Consider the following 17,682-nt stretch of genomic DNA (forward strand, 5'->3'; position numbering starts at 1 on the left):
GGAGGAGACATTACAGAAACCAGAATCTCTACCACCCCTTAAAGAAGAGAGAACACAATCACTATAATGAGTTACAAGGACATCCATCTAAAAATCAAAGGCACTCAAAATAAGGCACCACCTATACTTAGCCAAAATAGTTAAGTTTACCATAAGCAGATCTCTAACATCAAACCACTTTATTCTTAGGTATGTACACATAAGGCCAACTAACCCAAAAGATTTTAAATCTCCCTTGACACCTCCTCCACATGAACCTTCTTTGAATTTGAACAATTTTCCTCCATACTTTTACAAGCATTTAAGATAAGAAAAAGATATGGAAGACATTAAGCACAAAATAAAAATAAAAAACAATCGGCCACCCAAACTAACAAACACGTGCTTCCAAGAATTAAGCTTCTTAGCAAGCAGGTTAACAAGGGGTCCCAAGTGACTTCTCTGCTAGGAATAGCTTCAACATGAAATTCCATAAACTTAAAAGGAAGAGTTTTAATTCTTCAGTGAAAAAGTCATAAGTGGTGTCTAAAAAGACGAGATCCACATTAACACATATCAGGTCACTCTTAACAAAATTGACCCGAAGTCCAGAAGCAAACTCAAAACCTCTAAGAAAAAAATGTAAATTGACAATATAAACTATTTTTTAAAAAAAATCATAGAAAAATGCTGGAAGAAAATTAGTGTATTAAATTTTGAATAATAATATATTAACTTTTTATATTTAATATTTCATTATATTTAAAAAATAAATTAAAGCATATTTCATTAAGTTTATTTAGTTGGTAGATATGTAAGAAGTAAATAACTAATTAGTAGTTATCAACTAAGCTAACTTAATGAGACATGCTTTAATTATTTTTAAAATATAATAAAATATTATATATAACAAATTGACTTCATTACGATTTTGTTTTGTATAATTAATTTTTAATTTTAATAATAATATAAATTATTATATTTATTTAAAAAATAAAAACAAAAGTTAAATTAAATTATCATGATTTTGACTTTTGGTCCCCCTTATTTGAGTGTTTTAAATAATTGATCTCCATATTACAAAACCTACGATTTTGGTCCCTTAACTTTGATTGTGTTTGGATTTGTATGATCCCTATCCAATTTTGATTATGTGTCAATTCATTAATGATGTGACAGGTACTATTTGGATCCATGTCAGTATTTCCTAATATTTTAATTCCCAGTTGAATATTTTAATGTAGGAAATATTAAAAAACATTTTGGAAATTAAAAAACAATTTATAAAATGGAAATTTAAATTATCCATGCACTAGATGTTGAACTAGATGCTGAAGATGATGTACAATGCATTGGGTTTAAAAGTGCAGATGTTACTGAGGAAGTCACTATTGATCCTAATGTTGTTGCTGAAGAAGTCACTACTGATCCTAATGGTGTTACTGAAGAAGTCACTACTAATCATAATGTTGTTGTTGAAGAATTTACTATTGATCCTAATGGTGTTACTGAAGAAGTCACTACTGATCCTAATGTTGTTGTTGAGGAATTTACTACTGATCCTAATGGTGTTGCTGAAGAAGACACTATTGATCCTAATATTTTTACTGAAGAATTTACTACTGATATTGATGAGGATTATGTTGCAAGTGAGGGTAGTTTTGAGGATAGTGAATTTCAATTTAGTGAAGAATTTGAGGAGAGTGAGATGGACTGGACTAAGGTACTTCCCCAAGAGACTTTATGTGAGGTTTCTAGCTGCCAAAACAAGAAAGACCAGGCTGAGATGGTTCATGATGAGAGTGATGATTCAGACCATTTATATACACCTCCAGGGAGTGATGATGAAGATGATAGAATGAAGTACCCTACCTACAAGTATGTTTAGGGAGTGAGGTTTCATCTAGGGATGATGTTTACTAACAAAGAAATGATAAGGGATGCTGTCAATAACTATGCCATAGAAAATCAGAAGAAAGTATTCATTAAGAAGAATGATTCCAAAAGGATTGTAGTTAAATGTACTGATGGTTATAAATTAAACATGAGATTTAGCAAGAGATTTTGCAACCATTTTTGGCAAGTTGTGACTTTAATTGAAGATCATACATGCCATAGAACTGCTGACAACAGGAGTGCAAAGACAAAGTGGCTTGCCAACAAGTTTGCAAGCATACTTAGACATAATCCTCATATGAAACCATCATGCCTCAGAGTTGAAGTTGTTGAGAGATGGGGAGTGAAACTATCACATGATCAAGCATACAGGGAAAAGAGGAAAGCAATGAAGTTAGTTCAAGGGGATGGTATTGAGCAATTCACTCATTTGAGAAGTTATGAACAAGAGTTATTGAAATCAAATCCTAATAGTACTATTGTAATGCATCAAGCATTAAGTATTACATCACCAAGAGGATGACAAATCAAAAGGAGTTATTACATGGCTACACTGGATCCATATGTCCTAAAATTCAGTTGGTTATTGAGAAGAATAAGAAGCAAGCACAAGGGTGGAGTCTCACATGGCATGGTGATGATTACCTATCAATATTTGGTGTCACCAATGGCATTGAAAATTATTGTGTTGATCTAAAAAAGGAAGCTTGCTCATGCAAAAAATGGGACTTGTCTGGTATACCTGGCTTTCATGTAATTGCCTGCATATGGAACATCAAGAAACAACATGAGGATCATGTTGATGCATGCTATATGTCTGTTTTGTTTATGTATACTTGTTCTGTTTTGTTTTTGTATACTTGGTATGTTTTGTTTATGGACATTTGCTCTGTTTTGTTTAGGAAATCTACATTTATGGACACTTACTCAAACATTGTGTATCCAACCAATGTACCATAATTGTGGCCTATAGATTATCTAAATACAACGGCACCACCAGTGATGAGGAGAGCCATAGGCAGACCAAAAAAACAGAGGAATACGATGAATGATGAACCTAAGTAGTTTATGACTTAAGTAGTTTATGACTTAAGTAGTTTCATTTTGACTCAAGTAATGTCTTGGGTTTTATTTTGGATGTTCACATATTAATGTTCAAACAAGGTAAAGTTTAAGTATATTGGTTTTATTTTAAGTTCAAATTATATCAATTAATATATCAGAGTGACAATATTTTCAATATATCAGACAACATATCCTCATAACATAACATTAGAAGAACATAACATTATCCTCATAACATTATAACATTATCAGTACTTTCATGATAACATATCCTCATAACATTATAACATTATCATGACAACATAAGAACATAACCAATACTTTCATTCAAATTGTACTACAACATATCCTCATAACAACCTAACAACATAACCATTGTATTAGACAACATAAGAACATAACCAGTACTTTCATTCAAATTGTATTACAATATTATATCAGACAACATAAGAACATAACCTACAACCTAATTAACCTACAACCTATTTCATCAATGTTGTCTCAACAAATGCAAACAACATAACAAACAATAACATCCAGTTAATCTTCAATTGTTTCTTCAACATCTTTTGTTTCATCTTCAATTCTTCCTCTTTTGCTTTGTAAGATTTAGCTGTTTCTTTCTCTTCATTTATGTTCTTTAATAATGTAGAGATTAACTCTTTTTCCCTAGGATTCATCTCCCCATCCAACCAAACAAAGTGACTGCATTTCTTGAAACCTTGAATCTGTAAGCATCATTAGAGGTGAAGTTGTAAACATCAACATACCAGACCATTAACATTGAATTTGTAAATATCAATGGAGATCCTTATACATCCCACATCCATAGAAATAACGACCTGGGTTAGCATCTGTCTATGCTGTCATCAACGGAACATCCAAACCACACTTGCATACATACCTAAAACGATTTGAAGATCTACTTCCATGGTTGAAACTAGAATGTTGCACATCATCAATAGAAACGACGAACTGAGCTTTTAACAATTTTGTTTTAGATCTGGAATGAAGAGAAACATTTTTGCAGGTACACAATGAAGGAAATCTGAGGTTGAAGAAAAACGATGAAGGATACAAACAAAATGAAACACGATGCTTTTATTTTCTATTTTCAGTAATTTATAAATTGTTTTTTTAATTTCAAAAATGTTTTTTAATATTTTCTACATTAAAATATCCAGCTGGGAATTAAAATATTAGGAAATGCTGACATGGATCCAAATAGTATCTGTCACGTCATTAATGAATTGACACATAATCAAAATTGGATAGGGGACCATGCAAAGCCAAATGCGATCAAAGTTAAGGGACCAAAATCGTAAGTTTTGTAATATGGGGACCAATTGTTTAAAACGTCCGAACTAGGAGGACCAAAAGTGCATTTAAGCCTTGATTTTTTAAAGAATAAATAATTATTTTTATTCAAATGTTCATCCTTTCTTATTCATCTTCATCCCCTTCAATACATTCCTACATCCAAGTTCATAAAATTCAATCAACACATCCAAAAAAATAAAATAACCTAACTTACATTAATGGAAAATTTCAAACAAAAAAAATCATCCAACTCAAAAAGTCCGATAACTTGTACACAAAAACATTGATTCCAAATAACAACAACCATTTATCTCTCGGGAACACGTTCATCTACATATTCAAATATGAATTCGAAGCAATGAAAAACTAAATACCAATACAAAAGTTTTACAAATTATCGTATTCTTCCAAATTCTAGTTTAACAAACAAATGAAGAAAAAAACATATTAAAGTACTTGCCAACGCTATAAATCGTGAAAATGACTCCATTGTTGTTCACAAACTCCTACAACATCATATAATCATTATTCAATGAGTTAACACCCTCACATTCGAAAACCAAAACAGATTGTAAGAGTCAACAATGATGTTAGCCTCTGACAATTTCATTATGAAAGGAAATCTCAAACCTTGTTCCTCAATCGCACCGAAACCAAAGGATTTTAGTTCGTTGACGACAACTTGGTTGGGAATTTTGAAAATAGCATTTTCATTTTCAATATAAAATTGTGAAGAATATCTATTAACTTTTGGGGATCGATAATATTGAGAAACTGTTGGAACATTCTGTCAATATTTAAATATAGGAAGATGAATTTAAAAAAGTTCCTTAAGTCAAGTCCCACATTGTGTGTTAGTTGAAAAAAATTCTTAGTTCCACATTTCTTAGGTGAGACATATTTCCTTCTTCACTTTATTATATAATGAAAATCCTTGTTTCATTCCAAAATACACCAAAACTTTTTTTGAGTTTTTCTTTCCTCACTCTCATAACTCTGCGTCTTTCGAGTTGTCGAAGCCCCCACTTCTCCCAATTTCTTTCTACTCGTTGAATTTTCTGAGTATTTTCTTGAATTCTCTTTAGAGAATTATGTTAAATTCTCCTTGTTTGAGCTGAGAAATGATGAAGTATAATTTTTGGATTCTATTTAGTGAATTATTCGAATTTCTCTTTATTTGAGAAATCATTTTTGAGTGGTCAAATGACCATTATTGAATTCTCTTTGGAAAACTATTGGAATTTCTCTTGGTTTGAAAGATTATTACGACTAATCATTTTACCAGATACGAAGAGTGATATTTATACCATATTTGAATGGTCTTTGTACCATCGTAAGGTGTATTTCTAGACCGATTATCTACCATGCAAGTAGTAATCATACAGTATAGAACTGGGTTGTTTTATCCTAGAGGTGGCACGGTAGTTCGAATGCTTTGCATAACTTTGGGTAGTGCCCCAAAACGTCTTAAAGAGAGCGACCTAGTCCGCGACTCGACCCGGTAATTTCTTCTGTGGCTAATTTTCAAAACTGTGAAACAATAATTTTAAGACGTTTAAAAAACTGCCATGGCTACCGAAGAAATTATTGGTAATATTGTGGCTGATATCTCTAACAAACGATTCAAGTTTGAGGGTCTTCACTTCAAACGTTGGTAAGGTAAAATGAAATTTCTTATAACCTTAAAGAAGGTTGCCAACGTTCTAACTGAGGATATTCCTGTTGCTTCTTCTGGATCAACCGAACAAACTAATGGTAAGAACTATGTGGGTTCAGATGGAAATGCTAAAACTGATGAATCTACTGCGAGTGAATTATAGCTCACGAAAGAAATCTCCCTTTGGCATGAGAATGACTATCTCAAAAATCAATTTCTGAACGGTCTTGCTGATGATTTGTATGATTAGTACAATAACTACGAGACTGCTAAACAGACACGTGAAGCTTTGCAAAAGAAATATGATATTAAAGAAGCTGAAACAAAGAAGTATGTCGTTAGTCGCTACCTAAAGTATCAGGTGGTATAAATGAAAAGTTTCTGGAGGCTCAATGTTACAAACTTCAAAAGATTTCTTATAAGATCATCTCAAAAGGTATGTGTTTATATGAACAATTTCAAATAGTTTTTATTATTGACAAATTTCCCCATAGTTTGAATGTTTTTAAAATTTTAGCTTCACCACAAGACAAACGAATTTTTAATTGAGAGTCTGATTAGTCGCCTTCGAGTTGAAGAAGAATCTCAAAGACAATATCAAAAATAAAAGTATTGGTTGTTTCAAACAACAAAAAGAAATTCGGTGTAGTTCTGAATCCATTTGGAAAATGATTAAAGAATCAGAACTGCAATATTATGAACCGAATTAAGAATGGGAATGCCTCTAGGGCTCCATCTGCTCCGATTACTAGGCAGCAACCACCACCTCAAAGAAATGACCCTCAGGTGTTCATTTGTTTTTAATTGTGAAAAGTCGGTCATATGGATAAGAGATGTAAGAGCAGGCCTAAACTTGCAGTTGGCTCTAATGCACAGGTTAACCTGACTGATCAGGAATTTTTGTTATGATAACTAAAATCAAAATGGTTGGTAGATTTGATGGTTGGTCGATAAACATTGTATGTTCTTGTCATGTCTGTTATGATCGAGCATTGATCAAAACATACACGAATAAGAAAGTGTTACTGGGAGTTGCTCACACCACTAATGTTATTGATATTGGAGAAGTGAAGCTGAACACCTCCGGAAAGACTTTAATCTTGAAGGATCTCATGCATACTCCTGATATTATAAAGAATATTATTTTTGGTTTTCTTCTGAATAAGGCATGGTTTAGTCAGTCTATTGGGGTAAATTTGTACACAATCACTAAAAATGATAAAATTCAATTCAGTAACAAGGTTGAGAGAATTCGTAGTGATAAGGGAACTGTATATTATTTCAGTTTATTTAATGAATTTTATAAACAACATTGAATTATACATGAAACAACTGCACCATATTCTCCTGAAATGAGTGGTAACGTAGATAGAAAGAATATAACTTTTATTGAACTAGTTGTTGCTATTATGTTGAATTCTAGTGTTGCATCTCACCGGTAGGGGAAATTTTGTTAACTGTTTGATATGTCCTGAATAGAGTTCCAAAGTCAAAAAGTAAGATCTCTCCTTATGAGATATTAAAGAAAAAACAACCAACCTTGTCTTATTTACAAACTTAGGATTGTCTGGCTTATGTCAGAATTCTGGATTCGAAGCGAGTCAAACTCGTTAATAGAGCCTATGAATGTTTATTCATTGGGTATGCAGCAAATAGTAAAGCATATAACTGTTATGACCTAAATGCTAAAGTGATCATAAAATCAAATGATGTTGAATTCTGTGAAGACAAATTTCCTTTCAAATTGAGAAATAGTGGGGGCACTGAATCAAATCACATTCTTGTGATGAGAAGCACTGAAAGTAACAACGAAGTAGAAACATAACTTCGACGAAGTAAACGAGTAACAGTTGCTAAAGGCTATGGGTTCAATTATGCATTCTATATAGTAGAAGAAGATCCAATAAATTTTCAAGAAGCCTTGTCATCTCTAGATGCAGATATGTGGCAAGATGCTAGTAATGATGAGATAGATTGTCTAAAATCTAACAGGATTTGGCACTTAGTAGACTTGCCTCCTGGTTGCAAATCAATCAGTTGTAAATGGGTTTTGAAAGAGAAACTAAAACCTGATGGAACAATTGATAAGTACTAGGCTTTCCTTGTAGCCCAAGGTTTTAGGCAAAAATAAAATATAGATTTCTTTGATACTTTTCTCCAGTCACTAGAATTACATCCATTAGGATACTTATTTCAATAGTTTCTATTTATAACTTAATAGTATACCAAATGGATGTTAAAATAAATTTTTTAGATGGTGACTTAGAAGAAGAAATTTATATGGAACAACCATAAGGGTTGTGATCCATGGACAAGAAAACAAGGCATGTAAGTTAGACAAGTCTCTGTATGGACTAAAACAAGCTTCTAAGCAGTGGCATGACAAGTTTGAAAACTTAATAATATCGAATGGATACAAAGTGAATGAAAGTGACAAAATGAGTTTATTACAAATCTAAGAATCACATACGCGCTATCATATGTCTCTTTGTAGATAGTCTACTCATATTTGGATTAAACATTCAGACCATTAATGATGTGAAATCATTGTTGTGCAACAACTATGATATGAAAGACCTCAGAGAAACAGGCGACATCCTTGGTATCAAGATCACGAGATCCGAACAAGGAAGGAATTTATTTGGATCAATCACACTATATATGTGGAGAAGATCTTAAAGGAATATAAATACTTTGACTATAAACCTGTGTGCACACCATATGATCCAAGTGTGAAACTGTTTAAGAACACTGGTGAAAATGTCAGACAAATAGGATATGTGAGCATCATTGGCATTCTTCGGTATGCCTCTGATTGCACTAGACTCGACATTGTATATGTCATAGGATTGTTGTGTAGGTTTACTAGTAGACCGAGTAATGAGCATTGACAAGCTATTTAGCGAGTGATGCAATATCTTAAAAAGACTGTGAATCTTGGTTTGCATTATCAGAGATTTCCTATTGTACTTGAAGGATACAATGATGCAGATTGGAATATCTAATCAGATGATTAGAAAGTAATTAGTGGCTATATATTCAATATAGTTGGAGGAGTTGTATCTTGGAAATAAAAGAAACAGACTATCCTGGATCAGTCCATGGTGGAGTATGAGATGATAGCATTAGTGACTGCTAATGAAGAAATAAGTTGGTTAAAATGCTTGCTAGCTGAGATCCCTTTGTTAGAAAAACCTATGTCAACTGTGTTGATCCACTACGATAGTACCGCGACTATTGTAAAAATTAAGAACCGTTATTATAATGGTAAAAGACGTCAAATTAGAAGAAAGCACAACATTTTTAGAGATTGTATCTCAAACATGGTTGTAAGAGTGGATCATGTAAGCAGTGATGTAAATTTAGCAGATCCTTTGGCGAAATGATTATCTATAGAGAAAGTCCATAATATATCAAAGAAGATGTGACTAATGCCTATAGAGAAATGAGTTGCTCATGATGGTAACCCGACCTAAATGATTGGAGATCCCAAGAAATAGGTTCAATGGGTAATAACAAGTCATGAGTAATATGAGATGATCATGCGAGTATAAATAAGTAAAACATGAATCCTGAAGCAATAAGAGGATGAGATAATTGAAACTATTAATGAGATCTATACTCTATACGAGGGAGTACCGATGCTACAAGAGTACTCTTGATAGATTCACCTATCTGATTGTGGAACTTAGTCCAGTTCCTATGGAATTTTGGGGCAGAATTCCTAGAGCCTTCGTTAAACCGAGATACATGTGTAGGGTCATTAAAGTACGAGATAATAGAATACACCTTAAGAAAAGGTTGTGTGCGAGTTTGATGTCTGAGATAGAGTTTAAGACAATTGTGTCACTCTTGTTGAATCAGAATCCTACGTGCTACACAAATTTTCAAGTCGTAGACACCTTTGATGTTACTTATGATTTTTTTTTAAAATTCAAGTGAGGGATTGTTGGAACATTATGCCAATATTCAAATATAGGGAGATGAATTTGAAAAAGTTCCTTAAGTCAAGTCCCATATTGTGTGTTAGTTGAAAAAATTTCTTAGTCTCACATTGCTTAGGTGAGATATATTTCCTTCCTTACTCCAATATATAAGAAAATATCTTGTTTCATTCCAAAACACACCAAAAAATTATTTTGAATTTTTCCTTCATAACTCTGCATCTTTCGAATTGTCGAAGCGCCAACTTCTCCCCATTTCTTTCTACTCGTTGAATTTTCCGAGTATATTATTGAATAGAGAATTATGTTAATTTCTCCTCGTTTGAGTTGAGAAAGTATCAAGTTTAATTTTAGGATTTTCTTTAGAGAATTATTTGAATTTCTCTTGGTTTGAGTGGTCAAATGACCATTATTGAATTCTCTTTGGAGAATTATTGGAATTTATCTTGGTTTGAGAGATTATTACGACTGATCGTTATACCAGATACTACGAGTGGTATTTATATCATATTTGAATAGTCTTTGTACCATCAGAGAATGTATTTCTAGACCGATTATCTACCGTGCAAGTAGTATTCGTATAATATAAAACTGAACTATTTTATCCCGGAGGCGACGCGGTAGTTCGACTGCTTTGCATAACTTTGGACAGTATCGCGAAACGTCTTAAAAAGAGCGACCCAGTTCGCGACTCGACACGATAATTTCTTCTGTGGCTATTTTTCAAAACCGTGAAACAACAATAAACAACTGTGAGTTGTTAGTTCCACATTGTTTGGAAAAGTGGTGGTTTAACACTTAATAAGTAAGATGACCTATATACATACCACTTTAAGGTTTTGAGTGAATATGTGGTGTCTCACACACTTGTTTTTAAGAGTTTTAACCTTTATAAGAGTGTTTGGTCTAATGTGAATGTTTTTCCTTTATGATGACCCATTAGTGGTATCAGAGCCTGATTCAAGTAAAAGACTAACCCCTTGTATCGAAAGTCTTCCTAATATGATAGTGGTAAGATGATGTCTTCCATTGTAGTGCCATGACGAGTAAGGGCATCTGTCAACGACGGTACAAACATGTGAGTGAAAGAGCTCCCACTTAAAGGAGAGTATAGTGGATGAACTCACACTTGAGAGAGAGATTGTTGAGAAATAAGTGTGAGTTGTTAGTTCCAACTTTATAAGTAAAATGACCCATATATCTATCACCTTAATTTTTTTTAATAAATATGTGGTGTCTCTAACTTATTTGAGTAAACAATAAGTCTTTAATTTTTAGATGAGAGTTTGATCTAATATAAATGTTTTTTGTTCACGATGATTCATCATATATGCATTTGATTGAAAAATCTTGTAATTGTTTCTTCCCGTTTTAAACGTGGAGTTTGTGGATGATTAATTGCTTAAAGTTATTCATAGACCGAAAACCTATGCAAATTTCAAAAGTTATTCACACAAAAAAAATTGTGTTAATCGATTGAAAAGCTATGCTAATTTCAATGTTTAATTTCAAAATTTATATCCATTTAGTTTTTCTAGATATGGATTGGAGGTATAAAGATGAACTTGCTTTTAAGAGAGAAGTGGTGGTTGTTGTTTGGTTATTTTAAAGTTAATTAGTAGAGTGATTTTAGATTTTTAAAAGAGTATTTTTTTAAGTTAGGGGAATTTTTTTAGGTGGGAGTGATTGAGTTTTCGGGAATTTGAATGAAAGTACGTATTGAAGGGGATGAAGATGAATAAAAAACATTAAAATAAAAAATAATTATTTATTTTTACAATTTTTTTTTCTAAAATTATGATTTTTTTCTAAAGAAATATAATAATTTATGTTGTTGTTGAAATAAAAAAAATTACAAATATAAAATTTCAATTGTGGCACATAATTTCTGCCACATTATTAAAATGGGAGAGTAAAATTCCGAAAAATTGAAATAGAGAAATAAATATACCAAATTTTAAAGTAGGGGTTTAAAATTTAAAATAATAAAAATAGAGACTAAAATTACAATTTAAATTATTAATATATCAAAGTATATGATAAGTTTATTATAAATTACATATTCAATGCCATTTAAAAAACATTTGATAATCAATATTTTTTTATATGATTTTTACTACCAGTATTTGATTTATCAAAACTGACTAATTCAATTCTATGATGACTTTAGTATCAAGTGTTTCCCATCCTCATCCAACCTCAATCACCGTTAAATTAATTAATATTTAATTATTAATATTAAATATTGAGAAGTAAATTTTTTTTAAAATAGTTTTAATTAAATTGTAAAAAAAAATTAAAATCAATCAAAACATTTCTAAATATAAAAATTAATTTACAAGTGCATAAAGATTACACAATAATTTAAATCTTATACGGATAAAAATAAGTACCAACATCTATGAGAGAGACAAATTTAGGGTTCCTTGTGCAGACATATCACGTGATGTATGCAAAAATTTCATCTGTCGTGTATTGGCCTTTGGCCTTTGGCATCGATCCAAGTTTCTCAAAAATCGTAAAATTTGGCTAATGAATTCTAATTTTGTATTTTGTTAAACAAGAGGGAGAATTGACTATTATTTCTGGCTTGATATAATTTACAGTGTTCGAGAAGTTGGAGATTAAGCAATATTTAAATAAGATCACTCATAAATCTAATATCTTAAAGAAGTTTAAAAGAAGTTTAAAGCCACCTTCTAGATATAAACACAGATTAAATATGAACATTTGACAATTAGTAAAAAATGACAAGAATGCCAAAGTTGAATTATCATAGGAAACTTGAATATAATAAACAACAACAGAAACGAGAAAAGAAAATTGGACATGGAGTGCATGGACAGAGATTCTTTGTCAGAAGAGTGAGGTTAACGGTGGAGCCTACTACAAAAGCCTGTCACACAAATGGAACAAATAATGCCATATTTTATAATACAAACTCAAACTTCAAGTCACAATAAAGCCAAGATTATCATAGAAATTAAGGGGCTAACCATGTTATAAAAATCACTTTGACAGCTTAAATTGTCTGTATTAATTAAATTATTATTGCTTGCTGATTCAGAAAGTTACTTGACATGCATATACAAATACAAGAACCACACATTTAGTATCGTATTCTTTCGTAATAATTGACAACTTTGTTCCAATGCAAAGTTGACAAAAATATTTTTTAATTATACGACTAATTAACAATGTCAGATTGCTTTCACAATAGACAGATCCAGATCAACCAGAAGTCTTTGATTTGATTCCAATTTTAAGAATACAACAGTGTTAGTAAATCTATTGAAAAAGAGTTTTATGTAGTTGTAGTTCGGATTTGTTCAAATAATTAGTTTCTGCAAATGTAGATACAAAATTATCTATTCATACATTAAATCTATTAAGAATAGTTGATCTACTACCACTAACTATTACTTAGTGACATGAGTTATTATTATTATATATTTTTTTTGGAAACAAATATATATAATGGAGATGTCACCATGCAATTGCACTTTAGGCACAGTGCAGATAAACTAACTTAGGATTGGCACTTAAAGAGCTATAGTTCCAGTGAGTGGCTTTCCTTTTCACACATGATTCTGTTTATGAAAAGCAAATCATAAATCAGAAGTAGTTTTAAAAAACCGGGTTCTTTTGCTTTAGTTGGGTTTACATTATTCTGTTTATGTCATTGGATGTTATGAAAAACAAATCATAATTCAGATATAAAATTATACTAGGGTTTTGTGAGTTATTTTATTATAATAGGTTGATCTTTTAAGTTTTCTTTTTGTGATAACTTGATCATTTAAGTTATCAAATATGTGCACACCGTTAACTTTTAAAAAAAATTCCATTTCAAAAATAAATATGTAGCATTAACGTGAATGAAGTGTTACTAACGGTGATGACATATAATTTTATATTTTTTTCGTTAACTAATTACCAAAAAGCACATTTTTTCTTCGTTTAATGAAAAATTCAGATCAAATCCCTAGTTTTATATTCTTCTTCTCCATTTAAATCTTTCCCCCCTTCTCTATCAACGGGTTCATACGGTATCAATGAGTCAAATCCACGAAGTCAGAACTCTCAATCGTTCATTTCGAATGCAAGTCATGGTGAAGTCGCATCAAGATGTCCTTGTGGAGTCAAAGCAATGATACGAACAGTTAGGAAGAAAGGACAAAATTTTGGGAAGCTCTTTTGGGACTGCAGATACTTTGTGGTACGTTTATTGCTATATTTTTCTCCATCTTTTGTGATTTCACAAAAATTAGCTGATGTTATATGTTAACACATTGAATGTGCTAATTGTAGATGCAATTATTTTGAGTGGTATAAAAAAGAATGCAATGATGAAATGCAACCAGAAATACAAGAGTTATAAATCTCTAGATGTTCAAAATTTGAGAAAAAGGATGTAGAAATCAATACACTTAGAAGGACCATTAAGAAGATCCATGGAGATGACAACTACACCATGGAGATGATGAAGAATATGTTGAAGATCCTAATTTTTGTCATAATATTTTTAGTTTTGATTTTTGTAGTGTTGATGTGTATTTTGGTCAAGAAGGGGCGATTATGGTTAATTTTTATGTTAGTGTTGTAAGACATGTTGTTATTGTTATGCAATAATGACTTTGTTAATGTGGAATTTTGTCTTTATTCAATGTTGATGTTAGTGTTATAAGACATGTTGTTATTGTTATGTAGTAATGACTCTGTTAATTTGAAATTTTTACTTTCTTCAATGTTGATGTTAGTGTTGTAAGGCATGTTGTTATTGTTATGCAATAATGACTTTGTTAATGTGGAACTTTTCCTTTATTCAATGTTGATGTTAGTGTTGTAAGATATGTTGTTATTGTCATGTAATAATGACTTTGTTAATTTGGAATTTTTACCTTCTTCAATGTTGATGTTAGTGTTGTAATACATGTTATTGTTATGCAATAATGACTTTGTTAATGTGGAATTTTATCCAATTTTATGTTGCAGTAAGGAGATATTTATCACACTAAATAAAATATAAAAAATGTGTTTGTTACACTAAATGAAACAACAAGGACATGTGTGTTACAATATGATAGACTTTAAAATGACACGTGGAATACTCATTTAACTAAAATATGTTAACTGTAAAAACAATTGACAAGAAAATTGCATAGAATATCATAAGATTCCTTGATTAAAAAGAAAATGCCACAAATTAACCAAAATAGTGATACGTTCATAATATCATTCATTAAGCCAAACACCCAAAATACATAAATTTGACACCAAAATACGTAAAATAACATCATAAATACATAAACATCATCCAAAATACACAAAATGGTATCAACATGTATAAAGTGGCATCCTAAATACAACAACAACGTAATTGTATTTTCTCCTTATGATTCTTCTTGGTGATTGCCTTGTTTGGACTTTTGGGATTGGTTGTGTTTGAGCTTGTGCAATTTAGTTTTGGGTTCTTCTTGGTGATTGTCTTGTTTGTGAAGGTGAGAAAAACAAGAAAGGGGGGGTTTGAATTGTTTGGAAAAATAAGCGCTTTTCAAAATGAAAATCACACAAGGATTTTATACTGGTTCGCTTATAACACAAAGCTACTCCAGTCCACCCGGCCAAGGTGATTTCGCCTTCAACAAGGACTTAATCCACTAATCTTGAAAGATTACAAACAACGCCTAAGAGAAAAATCTCTTAGTCCTCTCAAGTTTACAGACTACACTAAGTCACTTGAGGAAATCAACAAACAATAAATGAAGGATTTATGTAATCTAGAGTGCTTCTAAGAAAGCAAATATTACAGTGTTAAGAACAAGAGTTTTTCACGTTATAAGCAAAAGCTTCGTGAATATCTTAGAGAGAAAGAATGTTTTTCTTGTGTTGATGTTTCAGTATATTTTTCCTTGCATGTGTAGTCGTGCTGAATGTTGATTTGCAATCCTTTATATAGATCAGTGAGGTAGTAGTTGAAACTGGTGGATATTGAGATGAAGTTACGCCATCACATAAATAGCTTCTGCAGGATGACTTTTTCTTCTTGAAATGACTACTTACCACAAGTAGTATTTTCTTTATTGAGATTGGAGATTAACGTCTCTTTCTCAATTAGGAAATCCATTTGCAAATCTTTTCTTGACTTAAACGTTACTCTTTCATGATTAGCAATTCCATGCTCAGAGTATTTGTGTATCTGGAGAATCTTGGAATCTTGCTTCTGATGTTTAATCTCTTGTGAGTTCTGATGGATTCTTCAGATAGTGCCAAGAGCTTCTGAGGTTAGACAAAACTTTGTTCAGAGTCAAAACTTCTAGAGCTTACTACTTGTCCAGATGCTTCTGATACTTTGATGTTTTGCTCAGAGTTAGAACTTCTTGACATTGTTTCCACTTCAGATGCTTCTGATCATTTGATATTTTGTATCTGATCTTGTTTTGTATCTGATGACATCATCAGATTTCTTCCTTCTTTCTTTAGAATCCTGCACACTTAGAAACTTTTCGTTAGGGTGCCATTTTTGGTTTCATCCTTTGTTATCATCAAAATCAAGGAATCTGTTGTAGAACAATTTTTGTTCTTACAGTTTGGACTCTTGGGGTTGGTTGTGTTTAGGCTTGTGCAGTTTGACTTTGAGATTTGTGATTGCCTTGTTTGTACTCTTGGGGTTGGTTGTGTTTGAGCTTGTGTTGATTGGGTTTGTAGTATTCCATATCTTCGTAAATACTCTATTTGTTGTCAGTTGAGACCAACTGAGTTCCTATATGCTATATTTCTTGTCAGTTGAGACAAATAGAGTAATTAGCAAACTTAGATGAGCTTAATTCTTATTCATTTAATTTATATTTGTTAATTTATAAAAGAAAATAACCTTTTTGGTAACATTAATGAATGATCAATTACTCTATAACAAAAATATCTCTTCATAAGATATTTTCTTATATCCTTCTTTTCCAACTTTATCCTTGTTGGAAAAATATAAAAAAAAGATATTTTTCTTCTTCTATCATGCCAACCGCACATTCGTCATTGGCTAGTAAGAGAATAGGAGAAAAATGTGGAAAGAGAAAGAAGAGGAGAAGAAGAGAAGAAAGGGGAAGAAGCTTGGAAGTGGAATCAAGAAATTGGATCATCGTCATCATCATTTCATCTCAAATATATATTCATCTTCATCTTCTAATGTGGGTTTTAGATAGTTTAGCTTTTGGGGAAGGAATTTCATGGTTGGGGAAGCTTAGGGTTTTTGTGTTTTGCTCTAATCATATAAATAGATGATGGTATATGTTTTTACTTGTTCTTATACGCTTACTTGTGATGATTCATGTTGGTTCATGTTGTTTGGTGTAAAATATTATCATGATTAGTGTTGTTGTGATAAACCATGATATTATGTTGTGTTATGTTCCTATTTCTTGAAGTTATGGCTCATAATTACATGAATTTGAGTTGGTGTATGAATTGGAATGGTTTAGGATTGTTAAAGTTGAAAGAGGATATGTTTAAAAGTGGTATTTTTAAAGAAAAAGCATGAACAAATCGATTGACGTCCAGAGAAACCCAGGAACAATCAATTGATTCCGTGAATGTGTGAAAATATGGAAAACTTGCAGGTGTCAATCGATTAACACCCCTGACCAATCGATTGGTCCTATGCCAAACTTTGGACCGAAAGTTCATGAAAATCTATTGGCCCTTCCCAGCAATTGATTGGTCAGATTGTTTATAGAGAAAAATTTGATGGAATATTATGACCAATCGACTTGTCCTCCTAAGCAATCGACTGGTTCCTTTGTGTCTTTCCAAAAACCACTTGTTTGA

General features: G+C 31.7%; 1 long non-coding RNA gene across 1 annotated transcript; it reads left to right on the plus strand.

Annotated features, from left to right (window-relative positions):
- The first annotated feature begins 13,355 nt into the window (after nt 1–13,355).
- On the plus strand, nt 13,356–14,566 carry LOC127106580 (uncharacterized). Its single transcript, XR_007795421.1, has 2 exons — nt 13,356–14,080; nt 14,173–14,566. It is a non-coding gene; the product is annotated as an uncharacterized LOC127106580 (long non-coding RNA).
- Nucleotides 14,567–17,682: the final 3,116 nt, after the last annotated feature.

The sequence above is a fragment of the Lathyrus oleraceus genome, chromosome 7 (assembly GCF_024323335.1).
Source record: "Lathyrus oleraceus cultivar Zhongwan6 chromosome 7, CAAS_Psat_ZW6_1.0, whole genome shotgun sequence".
Lineage (NCBI taxonomy): Eukaryota > Viridiplantae > Streptophyta > Magnoliopsida > Fabales > Fabaceae > Lathyrus > Lathyrus oleraceus.